Here is an 11,181-nt window from a genome sequence, read left to right on the forward strand (position 1 = left end):
GGCTGTTGCAGCTTTTAGTTGAGGAACAGTCCTGTTTCTCTGACCCCGGGATCCCGAGACACAGTGATTACGTCCCATGTAAAATGTCCTTTGAGGAGTGTGTACTCGTGGCCGAATGTTTCATCAATGCATTGGGAATCTATTGGTATTTCTGTTTGTAATTCTGACATCTATGCGGTTCCAGCTTTTTCTGTATAATATTGTCCGCTACCCTCTGATGCAAACCATGCAAACAGATTGTAAAATAGCCGGGTCACAGTATCGATTAACATTCAACATCTTCCCACGCCTGAATGGACCAATTATGGCGGACTTCTTCAGTTTGTCTCTGTGGCGCAATCGGTGAGCGCGTTCGGCTGTTAACCGAAAGGTTGGTGGTTCGAGCCCACCCGGGGACGTTGCTGATCCAGTAGTTTTTGCTGAGCGTTGTATTTCAAGCTGGGAAACGCTCCGCTGTCCGGAGACGGGCGTTCCCTGCTAAAGCCCCATCACGTTCAGTGGAATTATTATTGTTTTTGTCACGTACCGACGTACAGTGAAATGCTCCTCTTTCACACTGTTCTTCGAGATCAAATCATTACACAGTGCATTGAGAGAGAACGACATAAAAAAATAACGGAATGCAGAATAAAATTTAACAGCAACAGAGAGAACACAGTGCAGCTAAACAATTAAGTGTAGCATCATAACGGGGTAGATTGTGATGATATGTGTCTATCTTGTCCTACTCGGAACCACCTGGATACCAAACCCAACCAGATCCCTTCTACCACCATTCACTTCTGTCTGGCCGAACTTGTCGCCACTCAATAATTTCTCCTTCGACTCCCCCCATTTTCTACAAATAAAAATGGAAGCCACAGTCATTGGCATGGGTCCGAGCTCTGCCTGGTTGCTTGTCGGCCATTTAGAACAGTTTATCTTGAAAGCCTACTTTAGTATCTCTCCCTAACTTTTCCTGCGCAACGTAAACGACGGCATTGCTGCAATTTCCTGCTGAGCTCATCTACTTAATTAAGTTTGCTCATCTACTTAATTAACTTCCACCCTGCACAAATTTTCACTTGGTCCATTTCTGACACCTCCCTCGCTTTTCTGGATCTCTCTGTCTCTATCTCTGAAGACAGTGATGTCTATTATGACCACGCAGATTCTCACAGCTATCTGAACAATACATCTTCCCAGCCCGTAACTTGTAGAAATGACACGTTCTACTCTCAATTCCTCTGTCTTCGCCGCATCTGCTCTCAAGGTAAGGCGTTTCATTCATAAACAAAGGGGATATCGTGTTTTTTATTTTCAATCAAAGAGGTTTCTCATTCTCCACTATCAAAGCTTTCCTCAACAGAATCACTTCCATTTTGCTCACGTCTACCCACACCGCATCCTCACGCCCTCCAGCAGGGTTAGGATTCGTATTGTCTTCAACTACCTACCCCCAGCCTCCGCCTCCAGCTCTGTAACCTCCGTCATCTCGGGCAGGATCCCATCACCAAACACATCTTTCCCTCCCCCTCTACTTTCTGCAGGGATCGCTCCCTATGTGAATCCCATGTGCGTTCGTCCCTTCCACCGCCCACGCTCGTAGCACTTACCCTTGCGAGTGCAACAAGTGCGACACCTACTACTACACTTCCACCCTCATTACCATTCAGGGCCCCAAGCAATCCCTCCAAAAAGGCGACACTTCACCTGTGAGTATTTTACAGTCATCTGCTGTATCCAGTGCTCCCGGTGTGGCTTGACGCAGAATAGGAGACCATTTCACCAAGCATCTACACTCCGTCCACCAGTAAAAGCGACATCGCCCAGTAGCCTCCTACTTTAATTCCACTTTCTATTCCAGTTCCTACATGGTAGCCAATGGCCTCCTGTATTGTCGCGATGAGGCCACTCTCAGGGTGGAAGAGCAAGTCAGTATATTTCGTCTGAGTGGCCTCCCTTTGGTGCTCCTACCCCTTTTCTTTCTTCCATGGCCTTCAGTCTTCTCCTATTAGATTCCCTGTTTTCCAGCCCAGTATCCCTTTCACCAATCAGCAGTTCAAGACTTTAATTCACCAGCGGCTCTCCCCATCCCTGGTTTGGCCTATCACCTAGTGTTTTCTCCTCCCCTATCCTCACCGTCTAACTCTGATCTCTCATCGTTTTTTTTCTCCAGTCGGGATGAAGGATCTCGGCCCAAAACGTCGACTGTGTTTGATTATATACAGATGATGCCTGGCCTGCTGGGTTTCTCCAATATTTTCTCGGCTGCTTGAAATTACATCATCTGTTGTTTTCTCTTTGTGCCTCTATCCATGTCGCTCCACACTAACATATTCATGTGCTGATCTGAGAAAATCGTACACCCTTCCGACTCTGAACCTGGCAGCCCTTTCCAAGCACCCACCCAACCCCGTCTATAAACGTGACCCTCACATATTCGTTAAACTCTCCCCCACTCCGACCTGAAATTCATTCCCTCTAGAATACTGTAACTGTAAACCAATTGTGACAGTCGGCCTAATCTATGTCTCTCAGAATTTTCTTCCTCATAATGCAGTCATGTTTCCTCCCAGGCTCCGACATTCCACTGAAGGCAAACAAACTCAAACACATTAATCAGGCAAAGCTTCAGAAACCGTGCCGATCCCTCCTGTGAAGTGTCCATTCTTGTAGAATCTGGAATAGAGTCAGAACGGGATTTAACAGGAAACTCTTGCGAGGTTAATTCCATCTCTGATCCACGGCACAGTGAATGATAATTAATGAATCAACCTTACACTTACAGCGTGAATCGATTAGGGTTACTTGGCCCTTGGATTTCTGCGTAGATCGTGTATATGTTGAGGTTTATTTGTTATGTAGTCTAAAACTGTACAGCCTGCGATGGCCGGGAATTGAACCTGGGTCAACTGCTTGGAAGGCAGCTATGCTGACCACTATACCACCATCGCTCAATGACGTTACAAAAGATTTGAGTAGGGAGGCTTCTCCATTCCTTCCCTGTGACTCGTTCAGTCTCCAAGCTGTTCTCTGCCGGATCATTCCTCACTCTGCTGCAGGTCCTATTCCGGAAAATTAATGTCGCCATCCCCAACAAACCGGAGTTGTAGAACCCGCGGCGAACATACTCCAGGAATCAGATTGAGTTAGAAACGAGTCGAAGAACTACAAACGTTTGTACTAATGGGGTCCTCCCTCGCGCATCGCCAAATGGATAAACAAACTATGATTATAATTGTCCTTTCAAATCACACCCTAATGGGAGCCCTCCCCTTGGACAGACCTTGAACACAGTAAGTGACTGAGTCACTAAAGAATCCTGACACCTCTCCTGTCACACAGTGAGAATGGGATGAATAAAAACCGCCAGATCCACACTCAACAAGCAGACGTCAGGGTGACTCTGTGAGATATCCGGAAGCCTGAAATCCCTGTGACATATTCAATATAGACAATAGACAATAGGTGCAGTAGTAGGCCATTCGGCCCTTCGAGCCAGCACCGCCATTCAAAGTGATCATGGCTGATCATCCACTATCAGTACCCCATTCCGGCCTTCTCCCCATAGCCCCTGATTCTGCTATCTTTAAGAGCTCTATCTAACTCTTTCTTGAAAGCATCCAGAGAATTGGCCTCCACTGCCTTCTGAGGCAGGATATTCCATAGATCCACAACGCTCTGGCTGAAAAAAGTTGTTTTTTTTTTCCTGAACTCCGTTCTAAATAGCGTACCCTTTATTCTTGAACTGCGGCATCTGGTTCTCGACTCCCCCAGCATCGGATACATGTTTTCTGCCTCTAGCGTGTCCAATACCTTAATAATAATATGTTTCATTCAGATCCCCTCTCATCCTTCTAAATTCCAGTGCATACAAGCCCAGTCGCTCCAATCTTTCAAAATATGACAGTCCCGCCATCCCGGGAATTAACCTCGTGAACCTACACTGCACTCCCTCAATAGCAAGAATGGCTTTCCTCAAATTTGGAGACCAAACCTGATACTCCAGGTGTGGTCCCTCCAGGGCCCTGTACAACTGCAGAAGGACCAGTTTGCTCCTATATTCAACTCCTCTTGTTATGAAGGCCAACATGCCGTTAGCTTTCTTCACTGCTTGCTGTACCTGCATGCTTACTTTCAGTAATTTATGTAGAAGAACACCTAGATCTCGCTGTACTTCTCCTTTTCCTAACTTGGCACCAGATAGTAATCTGCCTTTCTGCTCTTGCCACCAAAGTGGATAACCTTACATTTCTACCAGATTAAACTGCATCTGCCCTCTCAACCAAACTGTCCAAGTCATCCTGTATTCCACTAACATCCTCCTCATATTTCACACTGCCTTCCAGATATGTGTCATCGGCAAATTTGATAATGTTTCTTATAATCTCTTCATCTAAATCATTAATATATATTGTAAATAGCTGCTGTCCTAGGACCGAACCTTGCTGTACCCCGCAATATATTGTTATATTCCTCGTTCGATTAGTGGTCAGTATCCCCGCCCGCCACGTGGGAGACAGGGGTTCAATTCCCCGATGGGGAGAGCGTTTCCTGCTTCAAATACTAACTGGATGCATAAGACAAATTCGGAGCCAAAAGGAAAAAAAAAATAGTGTTGAAGAGATCATTGAGACTGTGGAACAAGTCTGAAGTTAGCCTGGAACGGGAGAGTTTTCCGAGAACATGGGACGTTGGGTTCAACTTGTTTCCCCAGATATTCCATCAGCGAGTCTGTATCAAAGCGTCGATCGGAGTTAGACTGAGTGACCAAATCCGTCACTCCGAGCACATTAAACCGGGACCACTGCTATGAGTTATCAACTCCCGCACGTCTCCTTCACTGCGGCTGCGTGACTGTTTGGAGAAGACAGGCAAATGGGCACCTGAAACACTTTGCAGCGAACAATCCAAGTGGACATATATTTAATTCCGGGTTTATAAACATCCCTTCCCTCCTGCAGTCCCCAAAACCTCCGCTCAAAATCTAATAAAGTGAATGGGGGGGAAGGTCTGGCTGAGCTTCGCTCAGTGGTGACATTTGAACGCTTGCATAGTGAAGCTCTACCTTTATACCTGATTGACAGTATGCAGCTGAAGACATGCAGTCCTATTCTCTCGCCCATCGGCAACAGAGTCTTTAAAGCAGCCCGAAATAAGGAATATCAGGACCCGAAGCGATAAATTGAGGTGATGGAACGGAGAAATCCTGTGGACGCCTCGGCCTGGCAATTGGAACTGTGTTCTGGAAGGCAACCGGTCACGGGGGAAGAGGGAGACAACCGGAGAGTGTCGGGCCGTCAGTGAGAGTGTCTGAGCAATGGTTGGGAGTCGGCAACATGTGCTGATTTAAAACAACTGGAGAACATACTGAAAATGAAAACAACTCTGGACGGAAATAAAACAGTTAGTACGTTGTGCAAGAAACAAAGGTTCGGGGAGTGTGTGTGTGTGTGTGTGTGTGTGTGTGTGTGTGTGTGTGTGTGTGTGTGTGTGTGTGTGTGTGTGTGTGTGTGTGTGTGTGTGTGTGTGTGTGTGTGTGTGTGTGTGTGTGTGTGTGTGTGTGCGCGTGTGTGTGTGTGTAGGATACTCGGACAACCTGAGAGTGGATAAAGTAGCTTTGGCTAAGAGTTTACAGACTTGGAGAAAAGGGGAAGTGTTTCCCTGTTCTGTTGTGCTTTTCTGGTGAATGGCTACCATTAAATGTCTATTTAGGCTGCATTAGTGATTCTGTCAGACGGTATGACAGAATCATCATCATCATCATCAGGCGCCATGCCCAGTTTCAGCTTTGACTGCCAGGTTTCGGGTCAACTGGATGACTGAATAACTAATTTAAAACAGCGATACATAGTTTCTTGATTAGCCAGGACATCGAAGGGTATGGGGAGAAGGTAATGGAGTGGGGATGACTGGAAGAATAGGATCTGCCTATGACTCAATGGCAGAGTAGTCTCGATAGGCTGAATGGCCTATTTCTGCTCCGATATCTTATGGTCTTATGGTTTATAAGTACATGGAGCCAGGAAAAAACAGAAATCACAAGCCCAGACGCTCCTCATCAGACAACCAGTTCACTGCCAGTATTGGCCAAGTAAACATTCTCTGAACTGATTCTGATACATTGAGATTTTTTTGAGTAAGGAGACCGTCTGTATAAATGGGTTCCCCCGCTCTATATACAGTGTATAAGAAGATGAGAGACATTGATCGTGTGGATCGTCAGAGGCTTTTTCCAAGGGCTGGAATGGCTAACATGAGAGGGCAGAGATTTAAGGTACTTGGAAGCAGATACAGAGGAGATGTCAGGGGTAAGTTTCTTATGCATCGAGTGATGAGTGCATGGAGTGGGCTGGCGGTGACGGTGGTGAATGCGGATACCATATGTTATTTCAAGAGTCTCCTGGATAGGTACATGGAGCTAAAATATCTAGAGGGCTATACGCAACCTTAGGTATTTTCCAAAATAGGTACATGTTTGGCACAGCATTTTGGGCTGAAGGGCCTGTATTCTGCTACCATGTTCTCTCCACTTGTAGCTGCAAACAACATTAGGAACAGCCCTTTCTGCTCACTATACCACTGCCGACATTGATGTCAGGTGAGACTGCACTCTGGGCCGCAATGACACCGTAGGGGATTGCACGACGCTGTTACAGCTCGGGGCATCGGAGTTCAGCACTCAGCCCCTGCATCTTCTTTAAAGATTCTCGGTATGTTCTCCCTGTGGATTGTGTCAGTTTTCTTCGGGTCCTCCTGTTTCTTCCCATAGTCCAAAAATGTACAGGGAAGGTTAATTCACGATTGTAAACTGCCCTGTGATTCTGTTAGGGTTAAGTCGGCATTGCCAGGTTTTGCTGGGCTGTGTGGCACGAAGGGTCTATTTTGCTCTGTATTTCTAAATAGAACTTTCAAAAAATACAATCCATGTTATCCAATCTTCCTTACACTAATCCAGACAACATGCTGGGAAATCACTTCTGCACCCTTTCCAAAGTCCCCACGTCCTTGTTGTGATGCAGCAAACAGAACTGCACACACGGCTCGAAATGTGGCCTAACCCAGGGTTTGTACAGCTGTAATTTCTCATCCCATGGTTTGCATTCAGTGTCTTGACTGATGAAGGCAAGTGTACCACACATTTATAACAGTTTATTTCCTTTCAATGTCACTTGCAGGATGTTATAGATGAATACGTCAATATTCCTCAGTGTATCAGTGCTCCTAAAGGTGCTGCCATTTACTGCGTACGTTCCTGTAAAACATCTTACACTCGTCTAGATTAAACTCCAACCCCGATTTCTCCATCCGTGTTCCCAACTGATTGGTATCCAGTTCTGTCCGTTTGAAAACCTTCCTCACCACCCACAACTGTGTCATCAGCTATTTGATCAGGCCATAGGTATTTTAATCTGATCAGACAGAGGTCACATCACTGACAGCTGTGGAAACACTGGTTACATATCTAAAGTCAAAATCATTCTCGATTCCGTTAGCCCAAATGTCGTTATACAATACACATCATTCAGACACTCCCACGCACAGACTAGTGGAAAGTTACATATTTATCACAGAATAGTGTTAGATTGACTGGTCCGGACTTGTTGCTCGGGAGGCTCTGATGCATAGTACCTGAAGATTAGTTCAATGTAACCTGTGATATTGACTGTGGTATCAATTAAAATGAAAAACAGATTTAATCAACAAATTCAACTGCTAGAATTAATCTCAAAGACATTTTGCACTGTCACACTGCAAGAGAGATTGGAAGATGCAGTCTGAACCCCAAATCTCACACTGTACCAGAAACTGACAAGTGCAGAATGAACCCCAAACTCTCACACTGCACCAGAGACTGACGGATACAGAAAAAAACACCACACTCTCACACTGTAGCAGAGACTGACAGGTAAACAATGAACCCCACACACTCACATTTTATCAAAATCTGTCAGGTGCCAGTAAGTGAAGTGACGTAACTGAATCCAGTGACCCAAAGCCTCTTTCAGAGGCACTTACAATGTCTGTGGAAAGGCTGAGCAGCAGGTGATTTTCGTTCAGGTTATATGGTCTGTGTATCTGTCACAGCAATGACAACGCCTGGAATCATTCCTGATCACATCCTTGGTAACATTTTCTCTTGCTCGTCATGTTTTTTTTTCCCTGCAAAATAAACCGTTATTTGTCTGCACAGAAAGTGCTCTGCTTCCGTCCTGTCTAATTTGCCCTCTACCTTGAGAGATCCTACATTCTCTGTAGCAACCATCTTGTATTAAACGTATTTTTAAAATACTTTGACATTTTCTTAATCTTAGTCATGACATTTCATGTTCCATTCTGGTATTTATAATTCCTTTTCTAGGAACATAGAGCAGTAGAGTCCAAAACTGGAAAAAGCTATTTGGCCCATGATATTGTCAGAACCATGATTCCAATGTGTTCTAAATGCCCTCTTGTTTATCGTCCATATCCCTCAATTCTGTTCATGTGTATTTCTACCTAAACACCTCTTAAATTCCATCATACTATCTGCTTCTCTCAGGACCTATGGAAAACTATTCCAAACACATAACATTCCCTGTAATTTTTTTTTAAAAAAGTAACTCCTCTCCATATGGTCTTTAACTTTCCCCCTCTAACCTTAAAAGAATATTAAAAATCTTTTGGTATTCGAAATTTCTACCGTTGGAATAATTTTCTGAGTCTGTACCTTATCCATGTCTCTACAAATTAAAATAACCCTGTCAGATCTCCCCTCAGTCTCTGAGGTCCTAATGAGATCACGTTTGTCCAAGCTTTCCTTTGAGCTGCTGAACTCGAATCCAAGGGATATTCTCGTGAAATATCTGCATCGTTTCTAAAGTGTCCATCCTTACTGTAATGGCATGGCCAGAACTGCACACGGTACTCCAAGTATTGCCTGCTTCAAACTTCATGTAGCTGCAGTGTGACTTCCTTACTCTGGTACAGAATAGTCCAACTAAAGAAGGCCAGCATTCCATGCGCTTTATACAGCGGCACAGCCAATTTCAGATGCCTGATGGTCTGCCCAAAACTCCTCTCAAAGCCTCCCTGGACTCTCTCAGAGACACCAAGTCTCAATTGGCCTGAAAGCACCGTAAAATATAAATCACCAGTTGCAGTGGTAGCAGAATCACTTTTGAAATTAGAAGAAGTAATCGAAGTAGTTTTGTGACGTCTGAAGGACGTTGCCATTGGTTGTCTCGTTCACTGGCACCATCTTCTTCAGGAGGTTGATAGTTTCTCAATTTGTAAGAGTGTCAAAAATTCCAGGGAGAAGACTGGAGAATGGGGTTGAGGGGGATAATCAAACAGCCGTAAAAGCATTGAGGAGCAGACTCAATGTACAAAATGGCCTAATTCTGTGCCTATTTCTTGTACTCCTGTGGAAACAAGGCATTTGGCCAAACGTCCATGCTGACTGTGTTGCCCAGAGGGAGAGTGAAATTACTATCAAATGCTGCCCATATGCCCACTTCTTTGATTCAGCAGCTCATTCCAAAATCCAAATATGCACAAATCATTGTGTGAAGAAACAGCCCCTTATTCAAGTTTAACTCTCTTGCTTCCCCTAATAATGTTCTGTGCTGTTGATTTCAAACCCGTCCCTGGGAAAATACAATGATCTTTTATTCTGTCATTCCCTGCCTGTCCTTACTACATAACTCAGTCAGATGACCCTTCAATATCCTACATCCAGGGAATAAAATCTTTGTCGAAAGAACCTTTCCTATGATCTCCACCCCCTGTGCCTAGCCAAAATCCGAGTAGGTCATTTCTTCACAGTTTCTAGTTTTATAACATCTTTCCTATATCAGGGTGAAAATGCTGTACACAGTCATCAAATACACAGGATAATCAGATGCTGGAAAACACAGAGCAACATACACAACATGCTGGAGAAACTTACCTAGTCAGGTCGCATCCGTGGAGAGGTATGCACAGTTGACGTTCCAGACCAAAACCCTTCACCAGAACTCGAAATGAAGTGGGATAAAGCCATGATGAATTGGTGGGAGAGAGGATGGAGTGCAAGCTGGAAGATGATAGTTGAAGCCAATTAACGGGAAAGATGCAATGGAAAGTGAGAAACCGGAAGGTGATACGTGGACATAATAAAAGAACAAATAAGAAACAGCCATGAGCTCTATATATCCCTGTCATTTTATTGCCTACATACACCAGTCCAAGTTCCAAGCCCGCAATTGTATAGTACTCCAACTCTTTCTGTGTCACACTATAGTCTATATCGTTGCTGTTCCATGCACCGAGGCTGTGCTTGTCAATTTCATCAACTTTGCCTTCAGCTTCAACCCTGCCCTTAAATCCACTTGATTCTTTCCAAAACCTCTCTTCAATTTCACAATATCTCTAACTCTATCTCGGGAGACAAACGATCTATGACTCACAGCTACCGTGTCTATACCTCGTCCCACGCTGGGTCATGTAAATATGCTATTCTTCTATTTGTATCTGCCATATCTCTTCCCAGGATGAGGTTTTCAATTCAGGAACATCTGTTGTGTCCTCCCTCTTCGAAGAACAGGGTCTCCGTCCATCTCTCATTGCTTCTACCCTCACCCTCATAAATGTCTTCCATTCCTCAGACATTCCCCCTTGCCCCATCTTCTTGCTGTCAGGGTTACAGTCCCCTCTTCCTTATTTACCAACCATGAGAGTCCGGATCCAGCATATCATTCTACGTTAAGTCCACCATCCTCACAGGGAATCTGTCAATAAACATATCCTTCCCCCATCCCACTGTCCGATTTCAGCAGGGATCACTCTCTCCGTGATTCTCTTGTCCATTCATTCATCCCCACTGATCTCACTGCTGGCACTTTAGCTTGTAATCGGGCCAAATGCTACACCTGCCCCGACACCATCATTCGGGATCCCAGAATCATACCAGAAGAAGCAAAGCTTCACCTACAAACCTGTTAACGTCATTAAGTGTATCCGGTGCTCACGGTGTGGCCACCTTCACATTTGACAATGAATTCCACAAATTCATAACCCTCTAGCCGAAGAAAGTTCTTCCCATCTCTGTTCTAAAGGGATGTCCTACTACTCTGAGTCTATGCCATCTGGTATTGGACTAACCCACTACAGGAAACATCCTCTCCACGTTCACTCGGCATTTCAATAGATTATGATGGAATTATTCCTCCTTCTTCT

General features: G+C 44.7%; 2 non-coding genes across 2 annotated transcripts; one reads left to right on the plus strand and one right to left on the minus strand.

Annotated features, from left to right (window-relative positions):
• Positions 1–324: 324 nt before the first annotated feature.
• trnan-guu (transfer RNA asparagine (anticodon GUU)) lies at positions 325–398 on the plus strand. The gene has a single exon. It is a non-coding gene; the product is annotated as a tRNA-Asn (tRNA).
• A 2,466-nt stretch (positions 399–2,864) lies between these two features.
• trnag-ucc (transfer RNA glycine (anticodon UCC)) lies at positions 2,865–2,936 on the minus strand. Its single transcript has one exon. It is a non-coding gene; the product is annotated as a tRNA-Gly (tRNA).
• Positions 2,937–11,181: the final 8,245 nt, after the last annotated feature.

The sequence above is a fragment of the Hypanus sabinus genome, chromosome 31 (assembly GCF_030144855.1).
Source record: "Hypanus sabinus isolate sHypSab1 chromosome 31, sHypSab1.hap1, whole genome shotgun sequence".
NCBI classification, from domain to species: Eukaryota; Metazoa; Chordata; class Chondrichthyes; order Myliobatiformes; family Dasyatidae; genus Hypanus; species Hypanus sabinus.